This window comes from Amblyomma americanum, chromosome 1 (assembly GCF_052857255.1).
Source record: "Amblyomma americanum isolate KBUSLIRL-KWMA chromosome 1, ASM5285725v1, whole genome shotgun sequence".
NCBI classification, from domain to species: Eukaryota; Metazoa; Arthropoda; class Arachnida; order Ixodida; family Ixodidae; genus Amblyomma; species Amblyomma americanum.
The window spans coordinates 127,181,403-127,195,095 of record NC_135497.1 but is presented as its reverse complement, the minus strand read 5'-3'; the positions used below and the strand labels follow the sequence as shown (position 1 = coordinate 127,195,095).

At 46.7% G+C, this 13,693-nt stretch overlaps 1 long non-coding RNA gene across 1 annotated transcript; it reads left to right on the top strand.

The window, feature by feature from the left end:
* Nucleotides 1-1,626: 1,626 nt before the first annotated feature.
* LOC144135875 (uncharacterized) lies at nt 1,627-13,105 on the top strand. The gene is made up of 4 exons (XR_013315559.1): nt 1,627-1,793; nt 3,482-3,636; nt 10,837-10,962; nt 12,891-13,105. It is a non-coding gene; the product is annotated as an uncharacterized LOC144135875 (long non-coding RNA).
* Nucleotides 13,106-13,693: the final 588 nt, after the last annotated feature.

Sequence of the window (13,693 nt, the reverse complement as noted above, 5' to 3'; positions counted from 1 at the left end):
GAATAACGCCGATAACACAGCCCGGCCAAGGCTGGATGACTTTGCGCGGTGACAGTTGGCGTGCAGAATGACGCTGCCATGTGCGCCTTAGGTTGCCGATGATCTTCCTTTCCGGCTGCCTTTTCGGATTCCTTTCTCTCTGTATTTTTTCTTCTTATATGGTTTGAGAAGAGTGAAGAGGACACGGTTGCTCGGGCGTACTTTTCCTTCGGGCATTTTCCTTTCGGCTCGAGTTACTCCAGCTCTCTCGGTTGCAGCTTCGAAGACGGAAGCAATCCCTCTGAGGTGTGTGCTCTAGAACCTTTTATAATTGCACGCTCGCCATTTCAACTACTTTAGAAAATAAATAAGAAACCGCAATGCTTTTCCGCATTGAGTACACACTGACGTGTCAGATGAGAAATTAGATCTTTGCGCGTGATACCGAATTAATTTTTAATTATGACGAGGAAAATAATTTTGGTTATGTCCGGGCACATCGACATAAAAGGCAAATCAATGGCCGTGAACAGAAGAAAGTAAACTGCGCAGGAACAGTGAGAATGATCGCGGACCTCAATACCTGCCGCTTTACAGGGAATGAAAAAAAAAAGAGCGTGCACAATGAGTACCCGAATTTTAAAAAGTTTCTGATTGGCAATGCTTAACGTAGTGCACTGTCTACTTTCTGCTTTCCACGTTAAACTCTCTTTGCGCAAAGTCTTGGACTTCAGGCCTTTCTACCGAAAATCTATCAACTGGTTTTTGGTGCATTTAGCAGGCCCCAATGCTACCCCGAAAGCAAGATAGCGGCTGAAACTTTCCTCTGAAGGCTACCGGAAAAGAAATTAACAAAAGAAAAGGAACATTAACCATTAAAAGTACTAAAAGCCATGCACATGTAATTCTTGTTAACTCGCGAATAATGTCTTTAAACAGCGAAAGCGCAGATTTATGTATTTTTCATTCATTAAAGCAATAATGAAGCTTGCTCCATAGAGTTTTACGTCGTAGTGCAAGACGCTGAAAAAGCTCTTTAATTTTCTTTTTCTCCGCCGCATCGCTGATTCGGAGAAACAGCGCTGTTTTCCTCCTCAGCAATTCTTTCTTTTGACATCCGTCAGGTCATTGTGCTCGAAAGGCCTGCTACTATAAATCTCTCGGCAGCGTCTCTCTTCATATGCCAGCTATGCTATAGCAAGAGCAAAACTTTCTTGCCAAATCTTTCTTGCCAAAGGCAGCTTCAGGTCGTTAGCAACGAAGCGCAAACACTATTAGCAAGAGCACTCGGCGTTCGACCCAAAGCCAATCAGGAGCAGGCGCCATTAGCGATGCGTCTCACTTGGCCGAGAAAGAAGAGGTGGACATTCACGGTTGCTGAGCCCTCGGAAGAAAAGAGAAGGCGAGTAGCTGAAGAAAACTAAAATGGAAGAAGAATATATAAGGTACTGGGTAGTTGATGAAAATATCTAGGCGCAGCGGGGACTGGAGCCTGGCGCCAAGGCATTAATGGGTCTGTCTGCCTCAGTTTGTCAATGGGTCACTTGAAAAACGAGATCGCCCATTGGGATTAGCTGTGACAATCACCCAGTGTATCGCCGCGTTGGCTTTGTTTCAACGCCTCCGGCGAAAGTGCATCTGCTGCTCAAGAATCGCCAGCAATTTTTACCGTTTTTCGCAGGTTTTTGTCATTTTCTCTACCTGCGATTTTCTGTAATGCCCTACGATTTTTTGGGCTTTTTTCAGATTCCACGTCCGGTTCTGCCACGAGAAATACCATTGGGACTGTGATCATATCCTGCCGCCGATCACTGGTAAGAGCAGGGTCAGCCTGGTACTTTCGGCCACGGCAAAATGAACTGTGCCTGGAGAATTGGGGCCACGAGAAGTGCGAAAAAGTTCTTCGCACAGTGCTTTAAGCGGTCAATCAGAGGAGATGTACCGGGAGAATCACAGTCAGGATGTTCTCCCGGCTTCTGGTAGTATAGAAACTGCCATAATTAACAGGGCCGATCTGCCCACCGCAGTACTCTCCATAAGTCTGGAGTGGGTTGAGCGGCAAACTACTACAACCGATGTGCAAAAGCAGATAAATTCGGGCCCCTCACCGGCAACAGGGGTCAGCCCTAATAAGCCATTGACTGGAAGGAATGTGGCGTACACAGCAGGAGCAACATTATCATTTCGAGAAGGCAAGGTAGTGAAGCGTAAATAATAATAATAATAATAATTGGTTTTTGGTGGAAAGGAAATGGCGCAGTATCTGTCTCATATATCGTTGGACACCTGAACCGTAAACAACGGACGAATTACGATGTTACATAGATAAGACAAATATAGGGTATGATTAAATTAACACACGGGTAATGCCGGTGTATCACTGAAAAAGGATGCATAAATGTGCAGAATGTTACGCCATTAATTGAATCAATACATAAATACAGCACGAGATACAAAGATCGAGCTTCGCGGACAAAGTGTAAACCATGCCATTTTGCTGAGAAAAGCCCAAATTAAGAATAGATTTACAGTCTAACCCGTTATACTTAGTGGCACGGGCAGGGACATTTTCTTTTTCGTTCTTTTTATCGTCCCACAATAATTTTTGTCCAGGGAAGAGGCGACATGCACACACTGCAGTTAAGTGGAGACGCGTGTCATCAAATATAACTTTTTATTATTATAGATATCATGATGAGATTAGGTGTATGTATGTATTTCTTCTTGTTTCGAAATATATAGTTTGTGTCATTACACCCAGATAAGAATAAATCAAGCTTAATTACGTAGTTTCTTTCGGGTAATTAGAACACTTTCCTTAAATGTTTTTGGTTTCGACTGAAATGGAACTTTAGTGAAGGGCCTGTCACGCAGAGCTATACTAATTACAATGATGGTCATCTGCATCGTTATGTAAAAGTGTTCACTTATGTCAAAGCACCATACCTATGAAATATAATTAGGGGAAATTCTATATATTCGACTACGACATAAATAAATAGCATAGCTCAATATTTCCGTTCCTTCTCTATTCAACAGTTTAATGTTAATTGAAATTGCACCATAAAAATTTAGCAAAAACTTCCTTAAGGCTAGGCATGTTGCAAAAAAAAAAGCAAAATTGAGAAAATCGCATTCGAAGTGTGCTCGCCATGCATTCGGAGGCTGTCGTAGAGGCCTTAGAAAACGGCAGAATGAGTATGTTCCAAGCGCATTTCACAAGGAAAGCGAAACCAATATGTACGCAAGAGCGCCAGCTTTCGAACAGGACCAAGATGGCGGCTATCGGGGGCGCCGTTGAGGTGCGTGACGGGTGCAAAGTTCGTCCACATTTTGCTCCGAACTCCGCGTTTTAGCCGTTCGTAGGCTTGAAATATATCCATTTTATAGTACTTGGAGGTAGAATGATGCCTTGAAACTTCGTAGGTAGGGAGTTTAGAGTATATTGAATACTCATATGCCGTTTTTGAAAAATTAAACTTTTCGAATTTTTTTCGGCCAGGAGCCACTAACCACTGCCAAGAGAGCCAGCTTGAACCTCATTCACGGGCGAGAAGCGGTGACGAAGAAGCGCGGCACAGCCGCTTGGTGTTCGACGCCTTCTCAAAAATGGCCCCGGCGGAAAGCTCGGCTAAAAATCCTACGGTGTCCATCTGCGTACGTATGCACTTACCGCTTTATTTCAGTGTTTCTGTTTGTTTACTTCTCTCTTCCCCAGCATTCTTTTTATTTTCGTGCATTGAAAAAATTCATCGCCAAAACTCTCTCCTCTCCCCAAATCTTAGCCGTCTCCCCTGTGTGGGCATGTGCCCCTGTATGAGAATAACAACAACTACTACACTCTAAACAAAAGGAGAAAAAGGGAGTAAAACTGTCCTCTAGCGCACACCTCTTTATGAAAGGGTGTGCGCTGGAGGACAGTTTACTTCCTTTTTACTCCCATATAGGTGTATTTGTGTTTAGAGTGTAGCCTTTCCGGCAAATCACGGCGACGAGGCTACCAGAGGATAGTAGTCTCGTTTAGACGACGCACATGGCAACTTCACGACCAAGACGGTGATTCTTCGAGAAAGGCGTAATTGGCTGGGTGATGTAATTGATGGGAGTCGTACGCTGGATACCTTGATAACGGCCTTGCTAGTTGGTAGAAAATATTATGCTTGTAGGTATCCAAAGCTAGAAGAAGGAGTCCAGAAGAAGCGACTGTTGGGCGAGTTGGTGCATTACACGAGGATACAAGGCACAAGAGGGGACAGGACGAACGAATAACGAACGCGGACAAGGCCCTTACTATACTTCGTCTCACAAGATGTTTGCAGCACTACGGAAGGTAGAGCTCTCTCGTCCAATCAGGGCTGCAGAAACGCAGAAAATAGTCCCTCGAATATTTGAGGAGTGTATGACTATTAATCAAAACAATAAGCATTGTAACTAAAAACATGATTTGGACAGGTATATTTAAATGGTAGGGAGTGTTTCAATCACTGGTGAAATTACCAGACAAAGCCCGTACGGACACAGCTCTGCGGAGGCCTGCTGCGAGGTAGTGATGCGTCGCCACTTTCCAACATGGCGTCGGACGAGTCTGTTGTGTCTCCTGTGCGCTCTACACCGACAGTGCGCTGTTTCCCCAAGCAGGCGAAGCAGGTGGCTTTAAATGTTCTTGAAGCGCTTCGCGTCGAGTGCGGGGGCAGTTGGAGTACAAATGCGCTCATCAAGAGGACGGCAAAACTCACGCAGGTGAGCGAGCGAACGCTTTACAAGTGGACAACGGAGACGTTGAACGCGGGCCGAGTGTTGTCACCGAAGAAGCGTGCTGGCGGAAGAGGCCGCGAGCGGACGAAGAAGCTGGACGATTTTGACCTGAGCGTGTTGCGAAGGGTGGTACACACCTTTTTCCAGAGAGGGGAAATTCCAACTATCGCGAAGGTGGTTGCGCATTTCGAAGAGGACGAAACGCTACCGACCGTGTCCGCAGCGACAATGCAGAGGATGTTGAAGAAACTTGGCTTCCGATATAAGAAGCGCTCTCGGAATGCGATGTTAATCGAAGCGACGCACATTGTGCAGTGTCGCCGCCGGTACCTGCGCCGGATAGCGGAGCTGCGACGCCAGGGTAGGCCTATTTTCTTCACCGACGAAACGTGGGTTAACGCCGGCCACACGCGAAGTCGAGTGTGGACTGACTGCACCATCCAATCTGCACACCAAGCGCATCGATCCGGACTGTCGACTGGTCTACAAAACCCCAGTGGCAAAGGTGGCAGGCTTATTGTGACGCATTGCGGTAGTGAGCAAGGTTTTGTCGAAGGCGCAGCGGAAGTTTTCCGAGCGAAGAAAAACTCGGGCGATTACCACGAGGAAATGAACGGGGAACACTACGAAAACTGGTTCTCCAGGAGACTTCTCCCACTATACTACCACCCGGCAGCGTTATAGTGATGGACAACGCGCCATATCATTCTGTGAAGCAGGATAAAGTGCCGCGGATGAGTAGCCTCAAAAAGGACATACAGGCTTGGCTGTCCGGAAAAGGTGTCGCGTGGAGCAGCGGCATGGTGAAGGCCGAGCTCATGCAGCTTGTCAGCAATGTGAACACAGGTGGGGAGCAATACCGTGTCGACTGCATTGCTAAAGCTGCTGGCCATCTCGTTGTGCGCCTGCCACCGTACCACTGCCAACTGAACCCGATAGAGCTTGTCTGGAGCGACGTCAAGGGTTTCGTGGCCAGCCAAAACAAGACGTTTAAGCTCCAAGACGTCGAGCCTCTGGTTTGGCAAGGCATCACGCAAGTGACTGTTGAGAAATGGAAGAATTACGTGCAGCATATTCTCAGTGAGGAAGATGGGATGAGAAAACTGGACCACATCATCGACGATGCTGTTGACCAGGGACCGGCCATTGTTGTCAACCTGGAGGACGACACAACCAGCAGGGCTGAATTCAGTTGTTATGAGGACGATGAGATGATCGAACGCGTTTAACGTGCGTTGCCTCTCGCGCAGTACATGGGCTTGTTTTGCATTTCGCCACCATCGACACTCGGCTGCCTCGGCACGCTGGAGTAAATAAATTTATATGCACATGACACGATTACTGAAATTTACTGCGACGCGACAACAGAGGAACTGATGAGAACAGTACCCTGGTTGTCTCACATATATCGGTGGACACCCGAACCGCGCAGTAAAGGAAGAGATAAAGGAGGGAGGGAAAGAAAGACAATATCTCGGTGGACACCCGAACCGCATCGTAAAGGAAGAGATAAAGGAGGGAAAGAAGCGAGAGAAAACTGAAAATTGAAAGTTGGATTTTGAGGAAAGGCGCGGCGCTGCGCGGTGGAACACCTGTGGCTCGGTGCTACTATAAATAGAGGTAGAAAGAAGCCACAGGCGCGTAGGAACACACTAATGTAGTGCGCGCCATCCTGATTGGACGAGAGAGCTGTACCTTTCGTAGTGCTGCAAACATCTTGTGAGACGGAGTATAGGCTTGTCTTCGTAGTGCTGGTCTTTGCTGTGGCATTCGGTGTCGGCGGTAAAAGTATGACTAGCCGACGGCACGCATCAGCCTTCTGGGCGGCTTATGATAGAGTACTCAGAAGCTCAGAGTGGTAGGGCAAAAATGGTGTCGAGGGTACAGGGTGGTTTAACGCAGTATAAGGGTAAGGATGGAGAAAAACCAATAAACGGTAGATGGGCAGCATTTTACGCATAGGCGACATATGGGTGAACGTACTGGTTTCATTTGGGACGATCGGAGGCAACATATATTGCCAGCATATTGCCAAGGGTGCGGTTGAACCGTTATGTGAGGGCATTTCCACGAGGTTGGCATGCTGTAATAGCACAAGGAATAGATCCGCAAGGTGCGAGAAGCTCTTGAACGACTTCTGACAGAAGGGCATCCATGGTTCCGGACACTCAGGTGCTACGGACGTGCGCCGTGACAGAGGACAAAGTAGGGCAAAATAAAAAAAGCGACAACATGCTGCTGCTGTAGGTGACACGACTGTGTCACATATCGGGTCAGATGGTTGACCACGATGATTATCCATTACGATCAGATGATGTCAATGCTTTCTTTAGTGAAGTAGCATGTCGTCAAAGCAGCGTCAACGGAAAGTACTGAATGACGCATATATAAAGCGGCGCATAACAATAATGCAACCAAGAAAGCAGGCTTTGTTATTCCTGCGGAGACATTCTAAATGCATAAGCCTTTCTGCTAAAAACAAAACAAAACAAGAAAGAGGCATAAAAAGGTGATGGGAGAAAGAAAAGGAAAAATGCAGCAAGGAGTTAGAAACTTAGTACGCGGAAAAGTTAGACGCCTTTTCATGCTGGTCTACATGCCAAACGTGACCACTGCACTGATCCAATAGTGTAACGTAACCATGAGAGATCGTGTTCACCATAAACCACCTTTTATGGCCTACGGAAGCTTCGATACTCCTATTAAATAACTGCCTGCTTCATCCTGCTGAGCCAGCTTATGGAAGCATTCATCAAAGCAATGTTGCTCCGTGTGGGTATTTTAAAAATGCTCCTTGTTTACCTTGCCCGGTCATTAGCCATCTGACGCGAGAAACGCGTACTAATAATGCCCCATAAGTCACCAAAATTTAACTGATTTTCTTATCAAGCGCGCACTCTTTAAAAATAACCCCAAATATGTGCGAAGGCTGTTATAAAAACAAAAACCGATCAAACGTGAAAAGCGCCAAGAAGTCAGAATGACGGCGCAGTGCTGAAGAAGCGCGTTCAGACGATGGTCAGGGCTCATTGAACCATAACAAAAGCGGAGTTTTCTCGACGTACTATATCTGTACGAGAGTTAAAATCATTCCTTATGAGCAGGCTGGCAAACAGGGTTTTGTTCGCATCTGGCTATTTCTTTTCCGATGCAATCCGCGCTGAGCGTCTGCTGCGCGAGCTAAAGTATTTCCCTAAAGTTGTATCCTCCTGCACGGTTTTGCAGGAGGATACAACTACAAGGTGCAGTACACGAAAAACACTCCAGCTAGCGCACACGCTAGCCATCGAGAAAGTTCTTTACTATATGTTATATCTGACTCTGATCCCCCGCGATAAAGGAAACTCTCCTTGGCACTACGCCCCATATACAAGGCAAAAACTATAAGTACAAAACACGCACACAGCTTGATCGGCGCCACCAGCAAGGGCACGCCTTTTCTCGCCTGCTTCTCCTTCCGGCATCTCATCTTTGGGAAAAGCGTGGCCATGGTGATGCTGGCACCGGTCAAACTATATACCGTTGAAACCTTGTGTGCCTTGACGAAACTGTTAGAAAACACTTATGCAGACAAGCTACTTCTTGCTACTTTTAACCAAAACACAAAACATGCCGCGTTTGTGCCATGTTGTTTGCGACCTGGTTATGTTTATTCCATGCGCGACGTTCGTGCAGCTTTCGTGTCCGTGAGTATTTCGCTGTCAATTTGAAAGCGTCAAGGAATATGCGGTGGTAGCATGTTGCTCACACACTTTATGTAACTATCTCCTCTTCAAAAGAAGTTGCTTGGAAGACATCGACTTAGGTTTAATCAATAAACCTTATTTTGTCATCTCTCTGCGCTTCATTTAGCATTGGCACTCAGAAGTTAGTGCACATCGAGGCGACCTAACCCTCTCTGTCCTGCGGGATGTACTCTGCCTTCATCGAGGGCTGTTTCAATTCTAGATATGTCCCCTCTTCCGCGAAAAACTTCATCGCATTTCCGCCCATATAGTGTCCCGCAAAGAGGACCGGCATCTCGAACAAGACAAAGGGACCAGCGTGGGGACGCTCCGCCTTCTTCCCTTGCTTGCTTTAAGCGGAAGTGTGGAGCGCCGAGATGATTACACCAGGGTTTGAGCCAAGCCCGGGGACCGACAACGCAGCTCATCGTAGAAGTAGAGGATGAGAAGCTCATATATAGACCTCGTCTCCTTTATATTGTTGTCTTCTTCCTTTTGAGAACAAAGACGCGCGTCATCTGAGTTTTGCGCTGTCAACTGCCTGCGAAAAAGGCAGTGAGGCGTATTGGCGACCCGCCAAAACTTTTCAAGGTGACAGGCGGGAAAAGAGTTTTGGTATATTTTTCTTTCTTTCTTAATAATTTATTTATGAGGTTCCATATACCACAGAATAGACTTGCTTCGAACGTAAATGTAGCCTGAATTTGCAGAGCAGGACTTCTTGTTTGGAATGCTGCCCCGCCTATATTCGCTGACACCAATATTCGCTCGTTTAACGGCCATTTAGCTATTACCACGACGGTTTCCATCATATCATCAGCCGTCGGGCAATGTTCTTGCTGCCTCATTTCAACATTCCTGCAGAATTCATTTCTGTTCCCGTACCTATAGAACTGAACTTCAATATAATAATATCGTTATGCACGGTGTCTGACCCCTGCCTTGTCACCCTTAGTTTGACAAGCTTACGCGTTTGTCGAGTACTTATATTTAATTGGCATCGCAGACTTTCCGGACTGTTCCACTTGTGGCATACCCGTGAATGGAGCGTATATTAGGGGTGTTTCCAGTGCAAGCGCACCAAATACTAGCGTTAGTAGTTTCCTTGAAGCGTTTGGACAGAAGCCACTCTCGGAGGACTTACTGCTAGGCGCTTGGCTGCAGACTTGGATAGCAGTCCAAGCAATGCGGGCGTTTTCATGCTTTTTGAGCGACACGGGACTCGACTCGCGGTTGTGATGCCTCCAGTGTGTGTGTAAATATTATCATCTGTGTTCACGTCACATTGCCACCCATTGCGACCCTCTTTCCCTCTTCTTTTTCTCCAGTGCAGAGTAGCAGAAAAGATAATTATCTTTCCGGCCGGCCTCTTTGTTATCTCTCTTATCTTATCTGTCCTTCGAAGTCGAGGAAATATTCTTAGGGCAACTTAATTTTCTAACAACAGCGCATCAGTGTGCAGAACCTTTTTCTGCGTTTCTTACGTGTGTAATTAACTTTGCAAGGCAATGTGACGGGTAGGTAAATGCAATGTTGTTTATGTTGTTAAGACAAGGAAGATATTTTTCCTACATGTTTTTTTGCTCACTTCCCTTGCTTTTCTTTAGATGACTATATGCACCTAATGTTACTTGCGTATTTTTCTCTTTCAAATGATGCGTTAGACATTAGAATACATGGATCACCACGTAGTATTCACCTACGGCCGCTAAATAATTTATAATTGAATTTCTCCTCTCATGCTATTTTGGCTTTCGTTTGATTAACCGAACAAGGGCTTGACGTGTAGTTTACTTTTAGGTCACGGGCGGCACGAAAAGCCTACAACATAAACTCGGATACGTAGTTTTAATTGACTACAACGCGTAAACCAGCTTGCTTCAAGGACTGCAATGAGAACAAACAACATATTGGTAGTTACGTTGGCACTTTTCTCGAGTCTTACAGGACCTGGTTTGGTCAACTACATGTCACAACAATCGTTCCGTGGGTGAAACTCAAACCGAAACGGGGACGAGAATTTCATTTTAAAAATTATTTATTGGTCGTCGGCGAATATAACGCGGTGATCGATGTATGTTTAGCTTCAATGCTGCTTTAAATTTTATTTATATACAGGAGTACCTCGACTGATGGTAGCCACTCGTGTGCAGGTTTTGTTCAACTTCTGCAGTTTGACAAGCCGCGCCAAACTGCTCCTAAATGTGCGCATTCATATTCCACTGACGCATAAGCATGCGAGTCCAGTGTGTACACGGAAGTTTAAAAGGAATAGGGCGTTGATGATAATTACGATTCTCATTATGCTCGTGGTTAGACGCGCACACGCAACGTCATCTTTTGAGAATTATTTCTGGGGTTCTCTTTTCTCCGCCAGGCGTTCCACTGATGGCTCGAAGATCGCTTTCGCCACGGGCCCGGCAGCACGTTCCTCGTGCGTTCCACTCGTGCCCAGCTGCCTGAGTTCCGTGAGCTACGGTAGCTACAAACCGACCTCCAAAAGGTAAGGACTGCCCATTAACAGCCCTATTGCCCGTTTAGGGCATCCTTTCATGCAGCACTTGAGCGCATCCTAACACCGGATGATGCGCTCCGAAGAATTGTCTCGTCGGACAGCCTCAAACCTCATACTGGTAGGCGGTCACGTGCTTACGCGGGTAGGGTCACTCAGCGGTCCGGGAGTTTTTTTCTCAACAATATGGCGATTGCCAGTGCGTAGCACCTTTCTGACTTCTACTGGCATCTTGTTCGACAATAATGGCAGCAATGATATGCTAGAGCGGCGCTTTCTCATCCCTTGAAGTTAATGCTCAAGAGAGGCGCGTCAATTCGCTTGAGCCGCTGCTACGCGTGAGATTCAGTTCTTTCTATCTGGCGCACTAAACCGAAGACGCCTTTCAACGGCTGGAGCTCTTCCTCGAGTAGACGGGCTAAACGCCTTTTCTGATTGTGGTGGCTCAGCATAAAGATCGTACGCGCTTTGTAACGATAGCTACATTACGGTATCATTTCGAGCCTTCAGCTTGGCGGTTCCGCCACCTTGTGGCTGCGCCGCCACGCTGTCACGTGGTTGGTTACGTGGTGCGGAGCAGCTGCCGGCGGCGCTGCGCCGTGACTGATCACGTGGTTCGTCACATGGTTGGTCACGTGACCAAGTTCCACTCGGCCAGCTGTAGTTATCGCGTCACTCCAGGTTTAACTAGAGCTAAACCACCGCCAATTTTTTTCCACTTACGCCAAGGGGGGACCTTTCTGGCATCTCTCGATAAGCTGTGGAAGATGAGGAGCTCTTATCATATAAGTGAATTCTTGTCGTTATGGTGTGCTGTCGTCCCCAAAAGATGGCTATATACGCCCCACCGTTCTTGTTGTAAAGTGTTCAATTGCGATCAGAAGTAACGGAAACGTGGTGGTTTCATAAAGATGTGTGCAGGTAGCACCGTCTGCAGTTTAACGATTATGCTTTGCGTGAGTGAACGTTTCACTGCTGCATTAGTGCTGCCGTATAGCAGTAGCCTTGCATTTAGACCTCGATACTCTCTGTTCTGTTTGTGACTCGAGCGATATGAGCGCGATATTCAACGCGCTACCTTATTCAACTCCAAGTAACGACAGCCTCTTTTGACATAATCTGCTTCCACATTTGTCACGACTAGATAGCTGAAGTGGTAAAGGTGGCACGCGCATTCTGCAACTAGCTAATTAACGAAGCAAGCTAATGAGACAGCACGTGGCGAGGCATACGACCAGTCGAGCTGAATTCTTGTGGCTAAGAACTGTCGAAGGTCAACGTTTTTCTGTATGCTATAGCAGAGCTATTTTACTCCTCCAAACGGGCTACCATTACATACAACGCATCTGTTATTTCGTAGAAAGGTTCTTGGGCACCCTGCAGCCGCCATCGAGACGCTATAGAAGCTACCTTCTGCCTGACCAAGCATCGGTGGCGCCTAGGCAGCTTCGCGGTGTGTTCAAAATACAACGCACCATCTTTAGTAACCGCTAAACAGATAATAAATACTCAGCGTTGTCACGACCCACCCTTATAAGTTTCACGGGAGATATTACGTGTCTCGTCTAGTCTCGGTAAATAAGCCCACATTCTATTAAACTGCAAAAGGTTTGGTTGCCGACATAGTAGGTGCGTCATCGAGGAATGGTTCAGCACCGTAAACAAGGACGGAAAAAAAGAAAGAGCAGAAGAAAAGAAGTGCCACCTACCCCCCCCCCCCTTATATTTCTCTATTTAATTATAATTTTAAAATAGCTTGACTTATGGCTTACGCGTCTGGACTGCTATACTAAGTCATATTTTAAAGTTTTTGCCAGCTAGCCTCAGCGCACTACAGTTCAAACCTTGCTTGATGTTATTGAACTGTGCATCGGACATGTATCTCTCTTGGATCCTCTTGTCTGTTTACAATGACGTAGAGCCATGAACTTCCTTCGGGGGGCAGCCGCTTCCTGTGAGCAGCTCATAAGAAAGCTGGTGCCTCGCCCGCTTAATGTTCTCGGCATCCAGGGCGGGAACTATGCCCGCGACGACTTGCATCGGCTGGAATCTAACTCCAGGACGGCCAAGGTGCGGAAGAAACAGGCTCCCACGTCGCTTTCGTCCGTAGCTCCGTGCAGTCACGTCCAGCTCCCGGATGTGCACGCAAGATTATTTCCCTGCTCCCTACACAGCACAGATGACGTCACGCCACAGGTATGTCACACGCGCACCGACGTTATCCCGCTGACTGACTGCTGGGACGCGTACAGTATAAAACTCGTCAAACCCGTCATGAATTCATTGTGAGACATCTAAGAAACTTATTCGACCCGGACAAGCACTGTTAGGACGGAATGTTATGCGAGTGTAGGTACCTAATTTTCTGGCATTTTGTGTAATGCTGTGCCTTGCAACGATGATACTATGGAACAGAATATATGGAAAGCAGCGCGTACGAAATAGCCAATGACTGCATTATAAATGTAAGCATGAAAATTAATATTTTTCATAACCTCCACACTTCGTGCCGTCAGGTAATGGATCAAGCACGGCCTGTCGGCTGCTTTGATGCACAATTACTGCTATGTTTGCGAGAGCGTTCAGGATGCAGCGTGCGGTGCATCGGTTCACTTAGTATTTGTGCTGTGTCGAACGGTATGACCAACCTTATCTGGAATATCGGCCTCTGTATGTCTGAACGAATGATAGGGCTATCTGCACCGCTCCTAACTCAAAACCG